Here is a 23079-nt window from a genome sequence, read left to right on the forward strand (position 1 = left end):
TCAAGGCTGGAGGAAAGGTCACTCTTAGAGACAAGACCACCACAAAAGTGGTGGGCACAATTATAATTAGAAACTCCAAGAACCTTTTGATTAAAATTTTTTGCTAGTAGATGTCTTGAAACACAATTTGTACAGCATCAGTCAGCTTTGCAATAAGGGCTTTATTATAAAATTTTTGGCAAACACATGCATCATTAGCTTGAATAATAATACTATTTTGCAGGAAAAGAGAATTAACAATGTTTACATGATTTATTTAAATAATAATGAATGTGCTGCTTCATTTTGCTTAAAATCTGTTGCTGATGTATCTTGGTTGTGGCATAGGATGTTATGTCATACCAACATGAAAACCCTTTGGAGAGTAACCCAATAGGACCTAGTTAGAGGTGTCCCCAAGCTTAAGTTCACTAAGGACCACCTATGTGATGCCTGTTATCTAGGGAAGTAAGTCCAATCCTCTTTCCATTTCATTAAGGACATTAGCACCTCTACACCTTTAGAAGTCCTTCACATGAATTTGTTTGGACCCATTAGCACTGCTAGCTTAGGGGAAAAGTCTATGGGTTTGTGATTATCGATGACTACTCGAGGTTCACTTAGATTAAATTTCTGTCGCATAAGAGTGAGTCTTTTGATTAATTTAGATCCTTCTCCACTTGGATTCAGAAAAGCTAGGTTATGAGATCTTGACCATCCATAATGACCATAGTGGAGAGTTTGAAAATGAGAGATTTAAAGACTTTTATGAGGATAAATAGATTAGTCACAACTTCTTAGGACTTAGGACCCCTAAATAGAATGGGGTAGCTGAAAGGAAGAACAGAACCTTAGTTGAAGCCGCTAGAGCCATGCTTGTTGAGTATTCACTACCAAAATACTTTTGGGCTGAAGCAGTAAACACAACTTATTATGAGTTGAATATGGTGAATATTAGAGGCAAACTGGATAAGACACCCTAGAGATCATTAAGGGTAAGACACCCAACCTTTCCCACCTCTATGTCTTTGGCTGTAAGGTTTTCATTCTTAACAATAGGAAGTCACCTTTAGAAAAATTTGACACAAAATCTAATGAAGAAGTATTCTTAGGATATCCAAGTGTGGGGAAATCCTTTAGGGTGTTTAAAAAGAGGATATTTGTGGTGGAGGAGACTACTCATGTAGTGTTTGATGAATCTGATCCTAAAAATTCTAGATTTAAGGAAAAAGATGAAGTTGGAGAGACTACTCAAGTAGTGTTTGATGAATCTGATCTTAAGAATTATAGATTTAAGGAATAAGATGAAGTTAGAGAGGTTAATAAATGAGTTAAAATTTTGGAGAAAAGGGTAGAGCCTCAAAATATTGAATAAGTATGTGAGATTACCCAAGGAGTAGAAAATGAAAATTTGGAGAAAATGATAGAACCTAGACACACTTTGCCTAGATATTGGAGATATTCTTTGAGTCATCCTAAATAATTGATCTTAGGAGACCCTTTTCAAGGTGTTAAAACTAGGTATGGACTTAGGAAGAAAGTGAACCACTCTACCTTTATCTCAATAATTGAACCCACCAACATCAATCAAGCCCATTCTGATGAATTCTATATCTTAGCTATGCAAAAAGAACATATCCAATTTGTGAGGAATGATATTTGAGAGTTGGTAGAAAGACCTAAGAATCAAAATGTAGAAGGAACCAAATGGGTCATTAAGAATAAAATAAAAGATTCTTGTGTGGTGGTTAGGAAAAAGGCAAGATTAGTGGCTAAGGGGTACAAAAAATTAAAAGGTATTGATTTTGAGGAGACCTTTGCCCCTGTAGCTAGATTGGAAGCCATTAGAGTGCTACTAGCCATTGCCAATTATAAGGGATTTAAGCTTTTCAAATGGATGTCAAGATTGCCTTTTTAAATGGGGTAATAAAAGAGGATGTGTTTGTAGAACAACCCAGGTTTTGAGAGTTCATAATTTCTAAATCATATTTACAAGTTTAAAAAGGCCTTATATGGAATAAAATAGGCACCCAGAGCTTAGTATGAGAGGCTTAGAACATTCCTACTAGAGAGGGAGTTTGTTAAGGGGAACTTAGACACCACCCTTTTTCTAGGAAAGTAAGAGATGAGTTACTCACTGTTCAGATCTATGTTGATGATATACTTTTTGGATCTTCTGATTAAAAGTTATGTGATAATTTTTTCTAAAATAATGAGTAAGGAATTTGAGATGAGTATAATGGAAGAGTTATCCTACTTTTTGGGGTTTAGTATAAGATAATTGGATGATTAAACCTTTATAAATCAATCAAAGTATATTAAGGACATCTTGAAGAAATATGAAATAAATAAAGCCAAGCCAATAAAAACTCCCATGAGCTCCAGTGTTTAGTTGGATAAGGATCCAAATGGAAAATCTATTAATCAAAAGAAGAACAGAGGAATGATTGGATCACTACTTTACCTAACTGCTAGCTAACCTGATATTGTGTTTTGTGTTTGTCTGTGTGCTAGATTTCAAGATGATCCTAAAGAATTCCGCCTGATTGAAGTTAAGAGAATCCTTAGATATCTCTTAGGGATCCAAAACTTAGGAATCTAATATCCTAGGCACAACACTTCTTTTGAGATTATTGGATATTCTTATTTTGATTTTGCAAGGTATAAGGTGGATAAAAAGAGTATTTCTAGGACTTGGCAATTCATAAGAAAGTTTTTAATCTCTTGGTCTAATAAAAAATAAAAATATGTTGCACTTTTCACTGCTGAAGCTGAGTACATTATCTTAGGAAATTATGTGGCCCAAATCCTTTGGTTGAAGCAATAAATTTTGAATTTAGGATTACCTGTAGGCACAATTTTAATCAATTGTGATAACAATTGTGCCACTACATCTCTAAGAATCATATCCAACATTCAAGGACCAAATACATTGACATAAGGCATCACTTTATTAGAGGCCATGTTACCAAAGGAGACATTGAGTTACACCATGTAGCAATTGAGAATCAACTGGCTGATATCTTTACTAAACCACTAGAATTTGACACATTCAACATCTTAAGGACCAGATTGGGTGTGACTGACATAAATGCATGAACTTGATGTTTACTAAATTGTTTGTAGTTATTTTCTGTTCTTTCTTTTATTTTTTAGTTTTAATTTTTTTTATTTTTTATTACTTTTTATATTTTCATTTCAGATGTTTTAGTTTTTCTTTCAGTTTTTTTTTCAATAAAATAATATTTTATGCCTTTTTTTTTTTTTTTTTAAATTTTTTTTTTTTTTTTGAAATTTTATAGTCAATATTTGACATCCCAAAATCAGTTAAACGGAGAAATACCATTGATTGTTTCCCTTCCTCTAATTTCTTTTAGCAGTGTAATTTTCTTGTCTAAATAAAAGTTTATCTCAAATTAACAACTGGACTTTATGATTGAGATTTTTTCTATCTTGCTACAGTAATCTATCTTATATAAGGAATGTTCAAAGTCATTAAATCACTTTCAAGCTTTCATAATCTTGTCATTGCATTTATCATATAAATTTGATTCTACTTTTTGGTTTACTCCTTTATATTAGATAGTGAGTTTTTCTTCTCTAATATTTAGAATATATTCTCACAACTGAGAGTATTTAAGAGTTTCGAAAGAGATCTAGCTTGCAAAAATAACAAGAGGCATAAAATGAGCCTAAAATAAAGAAAAAAAGAAAAGATAATCAATGATCACAAAAAAAAAGTGAAAGATACATAAAGTGTATCAAAAATCAAAAGATGTGTAAAGTGCTCCAACCAATTAACAAGAGGCACAAAATGAACCCACAAGAAAGCAAGCTTCCTTCTCTTTCAAACCTTTAACTCTTAGAAGAATTTCATGTGTCACTTTATATTTTCAAAGACTTTATTTCAAAATTCATGATTGTGACTAATTAATTTGGTATATTATTCTATAAGATATTTTTCTGGAAATAAGGTTTGAATGGATCAATTTTTCTTATCCAATTGCTTTTTCTGAGTTATATCTTTGTTTTCAAAAAAATAGTTTGTCCATTAAGAAGTCCGATCTAGTGTTAACAAGATCGGTTGGTCTACTATTTTTCATATTTTAATGATATTAACTCATTTTTTTATAAATTTTTAATTTAATCACATAGAAAATTTATCATATTCTTACTATGATAAAAAAAAACTTTATTTTTCATTCTTTTTGTCATTTTCATCATCTTTTCATAATTTTTTTTTTACTTTTTTTTTGTTTTGGGGCACCTTTTGATCACCTTCCTCCATTATCAAAATTTTAATTTTTGATCACATCATCCTGGATGATATCATCACACCACCCTTTATATTCCATCTACGGCTAATCTAAGTCAACTATTTGAGATCATCCTGGACGATCTACTTTTTCAATGATCGATTAGCATGACTCTTCGGGATGATCTCCTCTATCTAATCATCTTGGATTTTGTCTGATCGTCCTGGATGATATAACCGCCTTTTTATCCTATCATCCTAAATGCTATAATTTTAATAGCACATAGAGAGTTCAATGTTGTTGATCTTCTTTTTAGATACATTGAGCATCTGACTAGTATTAGAGATCTAGGGCACAAAAGAAAGCCTAACTTTGCCTTAGGATATATCATAGCCTTTGTCCTGGAAATCAAAAATAATCTTCAATATCCTGCCCCACCTAATTTTCAGCCTGCCTTCTACACCAACAGCTCCTTCCACATTCTTCACAGTACTCATCTCCACCCAAAGAATGAGGAGGCTAAGGGAGCTAAGATAAAAGTTGCTCTTGCACTTATTCATGCACCTTCTCTGATCTGCCTTCACTCACATCTAGATCCGCTGGTGGAGTGATTCGACCAGTGGAAGGCTTAGTGCGACTCTAACATTATTGCATAGGAGTAGCATCATATGGAGGATGTCTCTAGATTTGATGCATATGTGGAACACTAGTAGCAGAAGAACAACCAGGACATTGCCTAGTTTGGGGAGCATGTCGCTATTATTTCTAATTTCTTTCAGCCACCACCACCACCTCCTTCTAATTATCAGAGCCCTTCATACTTATAAACTATTTTCTTGTGATGTTTTGTGGTGTTTATTAGTTTCTAATTTCTATTCTATTTTTCTTTTCTATTTTCCTCCTCCTTTTTATGATGTCAAAAGTGGGAGTATTAGTAGTGTTTATTTTATTTCATTGTACTATTTTTTTATTATCATTGTTTAGTGTTTGTACCATCTCTTTGATTTTTAAAAAAATTGTATTGCTTGGTTTAGAATATTTTTCTTCACGTTATGTTTAATTTAACTACTTAAGTTGAATTTTCTACCAAGTTTTGTGATCATAAAAAATGGGGGAGATTTTTATGAATCTGGATTCAAGAATTATAATTTTGATGATAGCAAACATTTTTTAATTTTCTATTTTTTCTACTATTACCTTGCCTACTAATATTTCAGGTCCACAAGGATAATTGCAAATCAAGCTAGCTCTAAAAGGAGTAGATTAGTGCTTAGTTAGTCTGTAAGTGTACTTCAAATGCTTTTAACTTTTCTTGAGTCAAATGTAACAAAGTGGGTCCTGATGCTAAGTAACCTTGCACACACACACTCAGAGGGAAAAATTTTGTGTTTAAAGTTTTCTATTTTTTATCATATTGTCCCTGATGATCCAAAATCATCCTGGAAGATCAGTTAAAAATAGAAACCCTAATTAGAGCATCCTGGTTAAGATAGCCGAATTAAATAAATCATCCTAGACGATATTAGCATTATCTTTGATAATATTCTTATATCAGAAAGAATCAGTCGCCAACTCTTTTAGGCTTGTTATTATTTTTAAACATTGTACAGAATATTATCCTAGACGATGCATTATAATTATTCCTAAATTGATATGATGATTAAGAAAAATAATTATGGTTTAATTGATCGATCATATATTCCTTGATGATTGCAAGATTATCCTAGACGATCAGCTAACAAACCTTTATTTCTTCCTGGTGAATAGAATGATGGTCTGGATGATATGTATTGATTTGAATTAATCATACTAGACGATCCAAGAATCATCATGGCTTATTAGTTATTTTTTCATCAACCAAACATGTAAAGTCTAACCTAACAGAGTGATGGTCTAGATAATATTTAATGTTTTGAACTAATCATAAAGGATGATTAATAAATCATCCTGGACGATCAGTTATATTTTTATGTCCATACAGGTAAAGTCTTATCGAATCAAGCAATGGTTTAGACGATATTTGATATTTTGTTCTAATCGTATAGGATAATGTAGCCATCGTCCTAAATTATCAGAAAAAATAGATCATCTAATCGTCTAGCCTCCCCCATATCATCCTACTTGATTGAGCTGAATTTATACTGATTATACAGGATGATCATATTGGATAATCTTTGTTGGTTTGTTACAATTTAGGAAAAATTTGAAGCTCATCTATATAAGATCTCTTATTTACGCAAGATATAATATTTTGCTACTGTCCTAACCTGGGAGAGCTAAGAGGAAGGGAGAGCTTAGGGGGGAGAGAGAGAGAGAGAGAGAGAGAGAGAGAGGATCTTATGAGGGGGAGTTTATGAGGGTTTCATAATGGTTTCTCCAAGAAAGGATCTGAGTCATCTTCTCCCGTCATTATCCCGTCATTATCCCTGGTTCCCGTCATTCTCCCGTCATTATCGCCAGGACAATAGGCTTAATACATAAAGAATTTGTCGACATAATCAATTTAGGTATTCTGAATTTTTTGAAATTGGCCAGGATGATCGTAAGCGGCCTGGACGATATCACACAATTATGCCTAAATTAATCTAGGAATCAAGGAAGTAATTAAGGATGATTGATATGATCACATCATCCTGGACGATCTCAAGATTGGCCAGGATGAACTATTCAAAAACCCTTAATTACTCCTGGACGATAAATATCGGCCAGCTTGAATTTTGGGCGTACTCAGGATGATTTTTCTCGGATTTGAACTGATCGGCCGGGACGATCGTGAGATCATCCAAGATGATCAAGCTAATTTTTAATCATCCAGTTTGCTTTCAGAGCAATGCTCTAGCCAATCTTCTGAGATTTGTACTGATGGCCAGGGCGATTTACTTATCGTCTTAGATGATATAGTCGGCAACTTGCAATTAATGAGCTCCTTTGAATCTCTTCTTTATAAGAGCTCTGGTTCAACATTTTTGAAGATCCTTGGCTACTGTCTTGACCTAAGAAAACCTAAAGGAGAGAGAGAGAGAGAGGGAGAGAGAGAGAGAGAGAGGATCTTGTGAGGGAGAACTTGTGAGGGGATTCACAAGGAATTGCTCCAAGCATTGTGCCACTTCTTCTTCCCTAGAGTCTCTTATCCTTGGAAGGGTTGGGAGAGGTAAGTTTCAGCAAGTGATCGAGGTTCTCTGCCTGCTTCAGGAGGAAGCAAAAGGAGGAAGGTTCTCTACCTTGCTGGGTGTGGCAAAAAGAGGTGTTTATAAAGGCTTCTCCGCCTAGTTGTGGGGGCATAAGGAGAGTCACGATTGTAGTGCAATACTCGGAGGGTGCCTACGGGAAGTGGACGTAGGTCGAGTTGACTGAACCACCATAAACCTTTGTGTTCTAGTTTTTACTGCTTCCGCACTTAAATTTCCGCATTATTGTTTTGTGGTGATTTAGTTTGTGAAATTTGTTGAGCTTTGCTTAAAATTTTTAAAATACCAATTCACCCCCCCCCCCCCCCCCGTTTTGTGGTGATTTAGTTTGTGAAATTTGTTGAGCTTTGCTTAAAATTTTTAAAATACCACCCCCCCCCCCCCCTCTTGGTTAGTCTTGGGCTAGTTGTATTGGGCTTCACATCCCTAACAAACTTTTAAGTGGTATTAGAGCCAGATTCATAAAAACTGAGTTTCAAAACTTTTTGAATTTGATACATGGCTAACTTTGGGAATCGTAACACTACTGAAGGATATTCGATTACACGACCTCCCTTGTTTGATAACCTACCTTTTGATTTTTGGAAAACCCGTATGGAAACATTTTTATAATCTACTGATTATTGCATGTGAATGCTTATTAAAGAAGGGTATTCTACACCTTCTCGTGAAATTAACGGAATTAAAATGTAAGTTGCTTTTATTGAATGGGCTTTCGATGAAAGAGATTTAACTCAATTGAATGCAAAATGTTTGAACTTTTATTTTATGCTTTGAAATCTGAGGATTACATGCGTGTCTCCACTTACTAAACTGGTAAGAAAATTTGGGATAGGTTATGCATTACTTATGAAGGAACCAATGAAGTGAAACAATCCCGTTTGAACATTCTTTTGCATGACTATGAACTTTTTCATATGAAACCTTCTGAATATATTTCTGACATGTATACACGGTTTACTCAGATTGTTACTTCATTGCATGCATTAGGAAGAAAACTTTTAAATTTTGAAAAAGTAAACAAGATTTTAAGAGCCTTCGTCATTTGATGCTAAAATCACTGCTATAACTGAATCTAAGGATTTAAACACCTATTCGATTGACAACTTACTTGGCTCTCTCATTGCTTACGAGCAAGGAGTGAATCAAAGAAATCTTGATGGAGGTGAGAAGAAGAAGGCGAAAACAGTGGCACTGAAGGCACACAAATCAGATTCTGAATCTTTCGGGTCTGAAAGCGATGACTTTGCCTTAATCACAAGGAAATTCAAAAGCTTTCTAAGGAAGAAGCAAAAGCATCATTGGAGAAAAGGTAAGGATAATAAATATTCAAAGGGATCTTCTAATGTTGTCTGTTATGAATGCAGGAAGCCTAGACATGTGAGAGCTTATTGTCCTACACTTGAAGATCACTCATGCCAAGAAAAGGGTGAGGAGAAACCTAAGTTAAGGAAGGACAAGAAGAGAGTCCAAAAGGCGTTTTGGGCGGATTCTACATCGGATTCATCGGAGACGGAACCAGAAGAAGAAACAACAAACTTGTGCTTAATGGGAGAAGATCATCTTGATCAAAGTGATGAAGAAGAGGTATGTAAACCCACTTATGATCAATTGTTTGAAATTTATGAGAAAATTCATGCATCATACAAAAAACTTAAAAAGACTCATGCTAGTTTTAAGTTAGAACTTTCAAATTTACAAAAAGAATATAAAATTATTCTCAAAGATCATTCTACAATTGATTTAAATCACATGGCTCTACTTGATGAATTTGATGATTTAAACAAAAAGCATTCGGAATTAATTAACGAGCATGATGTATTAAAAGTTTCACACACCACACTTAAATCTTATTTTAAGAAATCTAAAGATTTAGAGAGCTACTTGAGGATTGATAATAATGCTTTATTAAATACTAACTTGAGGCTTAAAAATGAATTGAACTCACTTATGGGAAATAGGATGACACCCACTTTTGATCTAAAGCCAAGGCCTAGGAAGATGCATAATAACCCAAATCATTTAAGAAATCTTTTTCTTGGAATTAGATGTTTTTTGTGTGGCATGCTAGGACACATCTCACACACTTGCACTGTTCACCATAGTACAGATTGGGTGTGGAGACCAAAATTGCATGATTCACAGCATAACACACATGCATTACACTCTACTTTTTATGAGAAGGGACCCAAACCTATTTGGGTTCCTAAGTCTGACAGCTGTTGATTCATGCAGGATTGCTCTCACCAAAGACCTCGTGAGAACATAGGATACTTGGACAAACGGAGGCTCGCAACTCATAACTGCATAAACTTGATCTTCTATTTGCTTTATTTTGTTCTTTTTCTTTTAGTTGTTTTTCCTTTTTGCTCTTTGTTTTCTTTTCTTTTTTACTCTTAGTTTTTGTTCGATTTGGTTTACTTTCTTTTTGATTGCTTTTCTTTCTTAAATTTAGCCTTAAAAAAAATCATCGCTGAAATGATATCGTATGCCTTGTCTTTGCTTTTGAGAATTTGTAGTCAGTTTTACATCTCTTAATCTATTAGATGGTAAAATTATTTTGTTGATTGTGTCTCTTTCTCTAACCTATTTTAGTGGCATAGTTTTCTTTTCTAATCAAAAATCTATTTCAAATTAAAGATTTTGTATTAAATTAAGAACTTTTCTAAACTTTCTTAAGCAAATCTATCGTATATTTATAATGCTTAAAGTCTTTTTGTCACGTCAAGATTCCTCGTTACTCTTGTCATTGGTTATTGATTCTATTTTGTGGATAGTTCTTCTCTATGTTAGAGAGATTTCTCCTATTCTCTGATATCTAGAAGATATACTCACAACTAAGAATTCTTTTTTAAGAGATTGAAAAAGAGAATTTAGCTTGCAAAAATAATAAAAAAAGGCCAATGATGCCAAATTGAAAAGAAAAGTATATACACGAAAGTGTATAAAAATCAAAAGATGCTCAAAGAGCCAATCAAAGTGACAAGAGGCATAAAATGAGCCCACTAAAAAGAAAGCTATTCTCTCTTTTCAAATCTTTTAAAACTTAGAAGTTTTCATGTATCAAAGACTTGATTTCGATTATTTGCGATTGTGACAAATTTACTTTGGCTCATTACTCTATAAGATATTTTTTCTTAAACCAAGTGATGAATGGATTCTTTTTTTTCATATCCAATTGATTTTTTGAATTAGGTCATTAATTTCAAAAGATTATTCTACCCTAAGAGAAAGTCCGAGCTAAGGGTAACCATGATCATATATTCTACTGTTCTTTGGATTATTGATGTTGTTAACTCATTAACTCACAAGTTTTTAAAATCAATCACATGGAATACTACATCATCTTCAAGCCTTGGTAAAAAAAAGGGAGGGTGTCTTGTGGTTTGCTTTAGTTCTTAATTCCCTCCTTTTTGAGATGTCAAAAGGGGGAGTATTTTTAGGATGTTTCTTTCACTTCAATTCCGTGTGTTACACTGCTGTTTTTAAATTATTTGTCGTAGTGTTTTGCCATCATCAAAAAGGGGGAGATTGTTGAAAATTCAGGTCCATGAACTATGTTTTGATGATTGGGAAACACTCTTACTTATCTTGGACTGCCTCTTACTACTGACTTTTTAGGAATCAAAGATCGAACGTAAAAATGGAGCCAGCTCAAGAATGGGTATATTAGGGTTGAGTCAGTCTATAATTTTATTTTTCCCTTCTCGAGTCAATTATAAATGTTTGAAGTGACTGATGTTAAGTAACCCTACACACACACTTAAGAGATTAAGAATCTCTATTTTTACTCACATCGGCCAGGACGATATTATTATCGGCCTGGACGATCGAGTTCAAAATAGAAGTTCTAAACAGGATTTCTTGTTAAGGCAGCCATAATTAACTGATCGGCCTGGACGATACCTGTATCGGCCAGGATGATAGGCTTAATACAAAAATAATTTGCCACCATAATCAATTTAGGTATTCTGTATTTTTGGAAATCGGCCAGAACGACCGTAAGATCGGCCTGGATGATATCACACAATTATGCCTAAATTAATCCATGAATCAAGGAAGTAATTAAGGATGATTGATACGATCACATTATCCTGGACGATCTCAGGATCGGCCAGGTCGATCTATTCAAAAACCCTTAGTTACTTTTGGACGATAAATATCATCCAGCTTGAATTCAGAGCGATGCTCAGGATGATTTTCCTCTGATTTGAACTGATCAGCCGGGATGATCGTGAGATCGTCCAGGATGATCAAGCTAATTTTCAATCATCCAGTTTGCTTTCAGGGCGATGCTCTGGCCAATCTTCTGAGATTTGTACTGATCGGCCAGGACGATTTAAATATCATCCTGGACAATATAGTCGATAACTTGAAATTAATGAGCTCCTTTGAAGCTCTTCTTTATAAGAGCTCTTGTTCAATATTTTTGAAGATCCTTGACTGCTGTCTTGACCTGAGAAAACCTAAAGGAGAGAGAGAGATAGAGAGAGAGAGAGAGAGAGAGAGAGAGAGAGAGGATCTTGTTAAGGGGGAGCTTGTGAGGGGATTCACAAGGGGTTGCTCCAAGCATTGTTCCACTTCTTCTTCCCTAGAGTCTCTTGTCCTTGGAAGGGTTGGGAGAGGTAAGTTTCAACAAGTGATTGAGGTTCTCTGCCTACTTCAGGAGGAAGCAAAAGGAGGAAGGTTCTCTACCGTACCGAGTGTGGTAAAAAGATGTGTTTGTAAAGGCTTCTATGCCTAGCTGTGGGGGCTAAAGGAGAGTCACGATTGTAGTGCAATACTCGGAGGGTGCCTCCGAGAAGTGGACGTAGGTCGAGTTGACCGAACCACTATAAACCTTTGTGTTCTTTTTTTTACTGCTTTCGCACTTAAATTTCTGCATTGTTTGTTTTGTGGTGATTTGGTTTATGAAATTTGTTGAGCTTTGCTTAAAGTTTTTAAAATACCAATTCACCCCCCCCCCCCCCCCCTCTTGGTTAGTCTTGGTCCAGTTCTATAGGGCTTAACATCCCTAATGAACTTTCAATTATAAGGTCTTCTCAGCCTTGCTGTAGGAGTAAAAGGAGAGTCACTTGGATATAGTGCAATAACCGAAGAAGGAGACTTAAAGGAGTGGGCGTATGTCTAGTTAGACCGAATCACTATAAAATTTTGGTGTTCTTATATTATTACTTTTTTACTGTATTTTTATTTTTCTATATTTAAGTATATTATGGTTGAAAAATATTTTTGCATAAATTTAATTATTGTGCTTTAAAATCTTAAATTGGTTTTCTAACATCCTAGAGAATTGTTAAATTATCAATTCACCACCAATCTTGATTAGCCTTGGGATAGTTCTATTGTGTCTAACAACCTATTCAAGCATTCAAGTGGTATTAGAATTTATTTTCAAAAATTAAGGTTTACATAACTTTTTAAAAATGGTCATGGCTACTTTTGGAAAATGTAACACTCATGAAGGATATTCAATCACCAAACCACCACTATTTGATAACATTCCTTTTAAATTTTGTTAAACTCATATGTCTACTTTCTTAAATTGCTTGACTATCGCTTATGAATTTTAGTATTGGAATGTTACAATAGACTAACTAGACTTGTTGACGGAATTTGGACTGTAATACTATTTATTGATTCGATAGTAGAGGAAAAAGAACTAGCTAAATTAAATGAAAAATATTCAAACTTTTTTTATGTGCCCTAAAATATGAGGACTATATGCATGTTTCAACCTGTAAAACTAGAGAAGAGAATTGGGATAGACTTTGCATAACGTATGAAGGAACTAATAAAGTGAAACAGTCCAGATTAAACATTCTATTACATGACTATGAACTTTTTTGCATAAACTAAATGAATCAATCACTAACATGTATACTTGTTTTATATAGATAGTCACTTCATAGTGTTCTTTAGGTAGGGAACTAACTAATTCTAAAATTTAATAAAATTCTATGTTGTTTACCTACCGCTTATTATGTAAAGATAATTGTCATAACTAAATCAATGACCTAAATGTTTATTCTTTTAACAATATGTTTGGATCACTAATTTCTTACAAGGAATGACTCAAGATAGATTGATACAAGTGACAAGTAGAATGAAAAAAACATTACGTTGAAATTAAATGACTTGAAAAGTGATCAGTCATAGCTTGAGGATGAAAAAGATATTGCACTCATGATGAAGCAATTCAAAGTTTCCTGAGAAGAAAGCAATGGATATTTCAATAGGGGAATAAGGGTAAGTTCCACAAAAATGCAAATGCTTCTAATGGTGTAATTTGTTATGAATATAGGAAGCATGGACATATTAAATTTGATTGCCTCAATCTTAAAGCTAATCATAGCAAGGAGAAAGTTGAGGAGAAAACCAATATTATGAAGGATAAGAAAAGATTACAGAAAGCATTTTGAGCAGACTTAGCTTTAGATTACATAGAAATAGAAGTAAAAGAGGAAGTCACAAACTTGTGCTCAATGGCAGACTAGCTTGATTAGTCAGATCAAGAGGAGGTATGTGATTTATCCTATAATGTGTCATTTGAAGTTTCTGAGAAAATCAACGTTGCATATAGGAAACTCAAAAAATTGTATGCCAAACTGAACATAGAATATTTAAATTTATAAAAAAAAGCATGAAATCCTTAGGAATGATGATGCATTTATTGATAACAACTATATAAACTTATTGGATAAATTAGATGATTTGAGAAAGAAATATGAATTATTGAAAACATCTTATACTAATCTTAAAAATGAATGTCTGGTGTATATAGATCAAAAAAATCTAATAGAATATGATTTAAGGGTTGAAATGCTATTTTAGAAAATGCAAACTCATATCTTAAACAGAAACTAAAAGCTCGTGAGGAAAATATGACACCCCCAACACTTGAATAATTTTTTAATCCCGATCAGAAGCATAAAATTTCAAAAACCTAATAAAAGATAAAATAACTCATATAGATTGGTAAATCCTTTTCCTAGAGTTAAATGTTTTTCATGTGAAATTATTGGTCATATCTCTCACACTTGTACGATTCATAGTAAAACACATATAGTGTGGAGACCTAAGATACCTAAAACACAGTAATCAAACATGTATCTAGATTATCATTGTCAAGAGGTGAACACAAATTCATTTTGGTTTCCAAGTCTAACATTTGATAATTTTGTAGAAATGCTCTTATGTAAGTCCTCATGAGAGCATTTGGTACCTTCATAGTGGATGTTCAAAGCATATGACTGGAGACACGACATAATTCATATCACTAGAAGCTAAGAATGGAGGAAAAGTGACATTAGGAGATAATACCACAAGGAAAGTGGTAGGTACATATATGGTTGTCAATAAGAACAATTTCTTTATTGAGAATGTGTTATTGGTTTAATATTTAAAGCATAACTTGTTGAGTATTAGTCACCTTTGTGATAAGGGTTATAGTGATAATTTTTTTCCTACAAGCTACAAAATAAGCCAAAATGGAATTAATGTGTTGTATGGAAATAGAGTAAATAATATATTCATGTTTGATTTAAATTTTATTAAATCTTCTAATACTTTTTTGTATCAAAACAATCACTGATGAATCATGATTATGACATCGAAGACCTAGTCATGCAAGTATTAAAAATGTTAAGAAGATTACCCAAAAAGAATTAATTAGAGGGATACCCAAACTAGACTTCACTAAGGATCACCAATGTGATGCATTTCAATTAAAAAATAGGTGAAGTCCTCCTTTAATTCAATTAAAGATCTTAGAACTAGCAAACCACTTGAAATCATTCACATAGATCTTTTTGGACTGGTTAGCATTGTAAGTCGAGGTGATAAATTTTTGGGTATGTAATTATTGATGATTTTTTAAAATTCACTTGGGTCAGATTCTTATCTTAAAAGAATGAATAATTTGATAAACTAAAATTTTTTCTACTTGGATTCAGAAGAAACTAGGGTATGAAATTTTATCAATTCAAAGTGATCATAGAGGAGAGTTTAAACATGAAAATTTTAATGATTTTTGTAGAGAGCAAGGAATTGATCATAATATTTTAGCACCTAGGACCCCTAATAAGAATAGGGTTATTAAAAGAAAGAATAGAACTTTAATAGAAGCTGCTAGAGTCATGTTGAATAAATATTCACTTCTCAAATATTTTTGGATTGAAGCAATTAGTACAGCTTATTATGTTCTGAATAGGGTGAATAATAGATCCAATTTGAACAAGACACGCTATGAAATTCTTAAGGGTAGAAAACCTAATCTTTCACTTTTGCATATTTTTGGATGTAAGGTGTTTATTCATAATAATGGTAAAACTCCTTTAGAAAATTTTTATCATAAATCTAATGAAGAATTTTTTTCTAGGATATTTTAGTGTTGGCAAGTCCTTTAAGGCTTTTAACAAGAGAACTTTAATAGTTGAGGAGACCACACATGTTTTTTTTTATTAATCTAATATTTTGGAAGAGATAAGGTTGGAGGAAGATCATATTGAAGATATCACTCAAAGAATTACTTAGACAAAATTGGAAGAGAAGATTGGAACATAAAATACATTACCTAGAGAATAGAAATTTTCTAAAAGTCGCCCTAAAGAATTTAGGTGAACTAAGTGAGGGAGTTAGAACTAGGCATAATCTTAGCAAAGAAGTGAATCATTCTGCATTTATTTCAATGATTGAACCCACTAATATAAATCAAGCACTTTTTGATGAATTTTGGATTTTGGCCATGCAAGAAAAATTAAATCAATTTGTTAGAAATGATGTTTGGAAATTAATTGAAAGGCTTAAGGATCAAAGTATTGTTGGAACTACGTGGGTGTTCAAAAATAAAATTAATGATTTTGGTGTTATGATTAAAAAAAGGCAAGATTGGTGGCAAGGGGGTATAATCAAATAGAAGGAATTAATTTTGAAGAAAATTTTGCCTCTGTAACCAAATTTGAAGTTATAAGGGTATTTAAAGACTTTGCCTATTTTAAAGGTTTTAAATTATTTCAAATGGATGTTTAGAGTGCCTTTCTTAATGACAAGATATAAGAAGATGGTTATGTTTAGCAACCTCCAGGTTTTGAAAATTCAAAATTCCATAATCATGTGTTTAAATTGAAAAAGCATTATATGGACTAAAACAGACACCTAGGGCTTAGTATGATATGTTAAATACTTTCCTATTAAAAAGATCATTACTCTTTTACATCCTATTCTATCCAATCTTGAGTCTTCAACAGTCTTAAGCAGTGTATATCTGGCCTAAAATGTTAGTACTCAAAGACAAAAGAAATATCTAAAATATTTAGTGAGAAAAGTAATAGTTTACTCAATAATGTTTGTCATCATCAAAATCAAAGACTAAGAATCCTGGATTGTAATATCTTTGCTTTGTCATCATGAAAAATGGTTGTATTCCCTTTATCAAGAACATTTTGTGATAACCTTTTATACATAGGACCCAAGTGTCACATTCTGATATTCATTGTATAAAGCTCAGTATTATCATTATTATTTTTTATTGCTAATATAGTCCTTAGACAACTAGTCAAAGATGGAATGAGAAACCATTCCCAATGAATTTTCCAGAAATCTATGGGCTTCAAAAATTTGCACCCCAGCCTCCCCTAATTTAGAGGAGTTTTGATGGATTAGGTTTCTGGGCAAATTTTGAGAAGGCGTATTAGATTTTTTAATAAAAACACTACGCAGAGATTTTACCCATATTTTGTGATGATTTTAGGTTTTGAGTTCAAGTTTACTATAACTGCAAGCCCTTATAGTTAATTGCACCTCCCAAAATTGAGAGAGATTTTAATTAAGCTTAGTCATTAATTAGATATGTAGAGATATGTGTATCTATCATATAGTAGAAGCATTGGTATTAGGTTTTTAAAAATTCAATATTTAAAATTGAAAATTTCACTATCTTATAGTTAAAGTGGATGGTTGGGGAATCGATGATAGACCCGATCAAGATTCCATGGTTCCATCATCCTAGGCTATTGTGGCCCCTGGTCAACTTTATTAAAGGAGGTAATTGACCCAACCTGACAGATGGATTCATGTCAGTAGCCATGTGTTGCTTCAATTATGGGTATCTTGTTGACCTAAAGTGGATGTTAGTTTAAGGGATAAATTTAAATTCACCTTAGCTAACAAAGGGATTTATGCCCTATTAATTATGTCTTATTGATCCATATATCAAGGACTTAGTTGCATTGGTGAGCATATGGGCTCTGGCCAAAATCATAATTCAATGATGCCAAATGACAGAAAATCACCCAGTTTAGAGGGCCCCGGTCATAACTATTTACCTGCAATATCATTTGGTAGAAAAATCATGGATTAGAGGACATGTTCCTTGTCCTTACTGGCAGGAGTCTATTTGAGGATGAATCCTAGTGTAATTCTCAACTAGACATAAGCTCTTTATAAGCTAAAGTGTATTTTCAAAATTGTTCACCTAGGTATACTATTCTCGAGAATGGATGAGTTTTTGCTTTAAGTTATTAATGGATAATTTCAATTTTAAATATTTTATATTTTGGAAAATTTTGAATCTTGAATTTCATGTGCACTTGGATGCATTTCAAAGTGTTTGTGAACCTCTCCAGTTGATATTTCTATCAACATAGTCATTATAGGATATTATTATGCCAATTTCATTTTGTTATCGACTTTGTTAGTCGTTAATAGAGGAGAGGCTCTAATTGATTGTATTCTTTTATTTAGTTAATTTTCTTTCTTAAGGGCCTTGAAGGTCCAATATAAATAATAAAATAAATGTCACAATTGACGTCACTACCATATATTTGTTTAATGGTTCAAACCTTATCAACTCATATTGACCTATATAGACGGATTAGGTTTGAGCTTGATTCAATTATTGACCCGTGCATCATCCTCAAACATCGTGTGTGCTTGCACACTGCTCGTCGGGGACCATGTAGGTATATATTCTTACATAAGCACTCTTCCATTTTTGTGTATATATGTTGTAACGTATGTGTAGGGACTTTTTTGGATCTATAATGGGTTTTTTATGACAACTCGTGGAAGCTTATGTTTGCTGGAAGCTTTATCATTTGTAAGCAAGTAGATGTATTCCTGTGCAAGTTAACATTGACTACTGATAAGTTGTAATCATCATTGATTTTCCCTATACACACTGATTGTCAGGTTGCAACATATACTTGTATATTAGCTTTGTGTTCATTGGAGACTTCTAAATACATTTGCAATGCCCAATGACATTGATTGAAGAGAAACTGTTGTATTCACAAATTATGTACTATTATTGGTTCCAAGTGGATTAGTGCCTTCACTTGCAAGCTGGTTGATTGTTCAGCGTAGGGATATTGCAACACTCATCGTATGTTGATCAATGTTGCTCACAAGTAGGGCTTACTACATCAACTGTCATCAATTGTAGGCAATTTACTTACTGGGGAATTTATACATTTGCTTGCAACTAGACTATACATTCATTTTATTTTTTATTGATTGATGAGTTTAACGCAACTGTTTATATGTTTGGTATTGGTTGTAGGGATGTTAACATGCTTGTTGCATGATAATTGCATATATCTTATGTTGCATTATGCATATTTGCTCATGGCTTATCATTTACAAATGAGTTTGTCTATCCATCTGTGCACTGATGTTGACTACCAGATGAATTCCATTCATTGCATATTCTCTCTATGCATATTGACTGATAGATTATTATGCTCATTTTCAAATTAGATGATGTTGAGTGCAAGGAGACTGTTGCACTCATTTCTTATTTGGAGTCACCATATTGACTGCATGTTTTCTACCGTTATTCATGAACAATTCATCATGAGCGTTACAAACCCTTTGTTGTTTAATGTGTTTACTTGCAAATTGAATTTTCTCGTTGCTATTTAGTGTAAGAATGTTATTGTACTTGTTGTATATCCTCCATGTATAATTCATGAGTATATTATTGTATTCCTCTTGTATCACTCATGAATATTCTGTTAGGTGCATTGTTGTTTGACACACTTGCTTGTAAGGTTGATTTAAAAGCTACACATAACTCTTCTTTACTATTGTATGATTTTCATATACTTATGTATATATTTACAAATGGGTCACATGTCCTTCTTCATCCTTGTTGATGATTGTTTGCAATCAAACAACAGTTGAATTCTTGTTCACCATGTGTGCTATGTCCGTTTATTCTCATTGATTTCCAGTGTATGTAAGGAACTGACACGTTTACTTGCATGTCACTTATGTTTGAAGAACTTCCACCATGAGTTCAATTCCATGTTTATTTGTTGATGTTCATTTAAGTATTCTCCACTAGTTTATTTAGCATTTATCTTTTAATTATAATTGTGTATTTTTATAATTAAAATCCCAGTTCCATGCTATTATGCAAGTTCAGTTCTATGTGGTTCATTAAAGTTCAAGTCCAATTCATTATTCACTTAAGTCACTTTCATTCAACCAAGTTTATGTCCCCTGTTAATTGTTTATGTCAGGCCCTCCATCACTATAAAATTTAGCATACTCCTGGTATATCCCCTGTTTAGGGGAAACTACAGGAGTTTGGGCCATCCCACCTAGCTACAAGAGCATGTATGGTAGGTGTCAGGCGATACCGTGGATGTATTTCTTTGATTATACTATTCTACGAGAGCGTGTATAGGACTTCAAGGTGCATGTTTGAAAATGCAATTAGTTTCCCCCCACTCTATGAAATGTCCTCACCATACTACGAGAGCATGTACAGAGCCTACCGCCTCATCATACGTGCTATGAGAGCACGTATAGGGCATTCTACCGCTTGATGCAAATGTCGAGGGTGGGGTTTGAGTTAGAAATTATGCTTGCGTAATGTGGTTAATAGTGGTGGAGAAGATAATTTGCAAAATGATTGCCTGACATATGGTCAATAACACATCCCTGGCCATATGTTCACCTCCTCTGATAACCACATCCTAAGCACTTTCAGTAATGTTAGTGCTTGCAGCTTCAACGCATGCTTTCTTTTGTTTCATAATAGCTAGCTTCTTCTCTTGATCCACTAAGTTAACTTTTGCTATTGTTTGCATGTAAGTGACCTTTCCATGTAGACAAGCCCGAATAAATTGGTATGGCTTCGCTGGAAATACATATATATATATATATATATATGTTCAATAGTGAAATTATTTTATTTTGGGTCCCCTCTAATTGCATGAAATAAGCTTCCAACAACATTTCTAAATCCTCCTCATTATTATCATTTAAATGAAAACTAGCAAAGCTTGCACTTCCTCTAACATTAGAATTTGGCCTTGCAAGATTTTGTGCAAGAACTATGCTATTCAAAGTTGTAGAAGCCATCGATACTTAAAATTATTGATTTTGGATCTACTTTCTTATCAAATACAATTGCGTCATATCTTCATTATCATCCAAGAGGTGTTCAATTTCACCCCTATAATAACAGTAACATTCTAATAATGGCAATTGGAAGGTTTGAAAGGACCATGAACAAGAATACACATGTATTCAACCTGGGATAAGCTTAGTTAGCTTTTTCTTAAAGCATGCTTAGATGAAGTGCTGCTACCATCTCATCTAAATGCTTAGGCAACACATATACTTTTTTCTCATACTTTTTGCTTGACCTCTCTTTCCAAAATTCCAACTATGCAATCACCTGGTTGGTGAAATAATATGACATAAATAAGTTGTGGTGCCTTGTGGCTCATCAAAGGTTCATTAGACGACACTCAACAAGGATAATAAACCCACTATTAACATCTAGGAAAACCTAGCAGTCTAACTATGGCTTGATGGTAATGCACTTAACACCTGGATAAGTTTCCAACCCATGCATATTAATTTCATTATTGAAGTGGCCGATATTGCAAGCAATGGCATTATCCTTCATCTTCTTCATATGATCAACCAATATAATGTCCTTTTTCTCATAGTGGTGACAAATATCAACCTATCCTATAACATCCTCCATGGTAAGCATAGGGATACCATCCATCAAATCTTGAAGTTCACAAATGGGATCTCACTTAATAACAATGAGACGAGCTCCGATCTGCTTCAAGGAAGAATCATAACCCTTGCCAACATCTCCATAACCACTTACAAAAATAACCCTGCCAGCAATCTAGCATCAGTAGCTACATACGGCCATCACGTAGATAATGGCGGCAACCCTACAAGTTATCAAACTTTCTCTTCATAATAGAGTCATTCACATTGATGGCCGGGAACAACAGTGTACTATTAGCCAATATCTGGTGAAGCCTCTTGACAACTTCAACAATATTTTCCTTCATCTTTCTATGATTCATCAAATTCACCAGCACTCTTTCACCCTAATAGGATGAAGTACAATCTGAAACTCATCATTATATGTATATGAAGGATATGGTAAATTTTTAGTCTTCTCATATTTCTCCTTGTTCCAAACCACGTAGTGAATAAAAAGGTCATGTCACCTCTGTCATCAATAATTAGATATAAACTGGCGACAGTGGCCCCCAAATGAAGGCAATACTCAATGCACCAATAATACTCCTGCAAGGTTTTCACATTCTAGGAAGAAATGGTGGCTAAATCGCAAGTGATTGGGTTGGCCACATGGTCTTGTGTGGAGAATATGTTACAGCAGCACCACTGGACCTCAGAGCCTATTAAAATTAGGGTTTCGATGAGAACAGGTGTTTAGATGGCCATGGAAGTGATCCAGATGTCCTTTCGCCTTTGAATAATTAATTATGGAAGAACTCTGGCCTTTAATCCTGACATTTCTACCTCGATGAGCTATATCTCGAGCATGCTAAAGAAGGCCTAAATCATGTCTTTCACCTTGTTTTCGCGCACGGAGAAAGTATGCTTGATGAGAAGAGCCATTAATGGAGATTTGGAAGCCGTCAGAGAAGAAATGGGGAAGAAAGGAGAGAGAGAGAAAGCGATGTTACAAATATTATTGTTATGATTTTATTATTTTTCTCCTATCATATATTGGAAATTTTTGAGTAGTAGCATTTCAGTGAAATCATATATTACTCCAGATTACTGAAGACTTCAATACTGTAGAATAGGATTTCATGAAAAAGAGTATGTATATCTTTATTTTTATTTCTTGAGTCTAAGTAAGTGTAATTATAATCGGGTAACCATGCACGCACAGAGGAGAAGAGTGATAATTTTTTTAAAAAAATTGATCGTATTGTATGATATATAACAGCACTGTACGATTTGACTTAATTTTTATCCAAATTTTGGTTACTCAAACGATGACTTGCTTTTCTTAACTGATCAAATTGTGATATACAATCAAACAAATGACGGATAATATATGAAATCAAGTTCATACCATATCATATCATACAAACTTGTTCATTTTTTAACTATTCATATAGTATGATATCAATTCGTACAGATGAATGATAATGTATGAAATCAGGTTCGTACTTAATTATATCATACAAACTTGTTCATTTTTGAACTATTCATATTGTACAATATCAATTCATATAGATGACCCACAATATACAAAACTATGTTTTTCCTAGTTTGTACCAAATGAAACCATGATTTTTGAACTGTTCGTACCGAAAAATCTTCGATCGTACAAAATGAACCATGGATAGTTCTCT

At 33.5% G+C, this 23079-nt stretch overlaps 1 pseudogene; it reads right to left on the reverse strand.

Moving 5' to 3' along the window:
• Window positions 1-20907: 20907 nt before the first annotated feature.
• LOC110098694 lies at window positions 20908-22330 on the reverse strand (annotated as a pseudogene).
• Between the last annotated feature and the right edge of the window lie 749 nt (window positions 22331-23079).

The sequence above is a fragment of the Dendrobium catenatum genome, unplaced genomic scaffold (genome assembly GCF_001605985.2).
Source record: "Dendrobium catenatum unplaced genomic scaffold, ASM160598v2 fragScaff_scaffold_1459, whole genome shotgun sequence".
NCBI classification, from domain to species: domain Eukaryota; kingdom Viridiplantae; phylum Streptophyta; class Magnoliopsida; order Asparagales; family Orchidaceae; genus Dendrobium; species Dendrobium catenatum.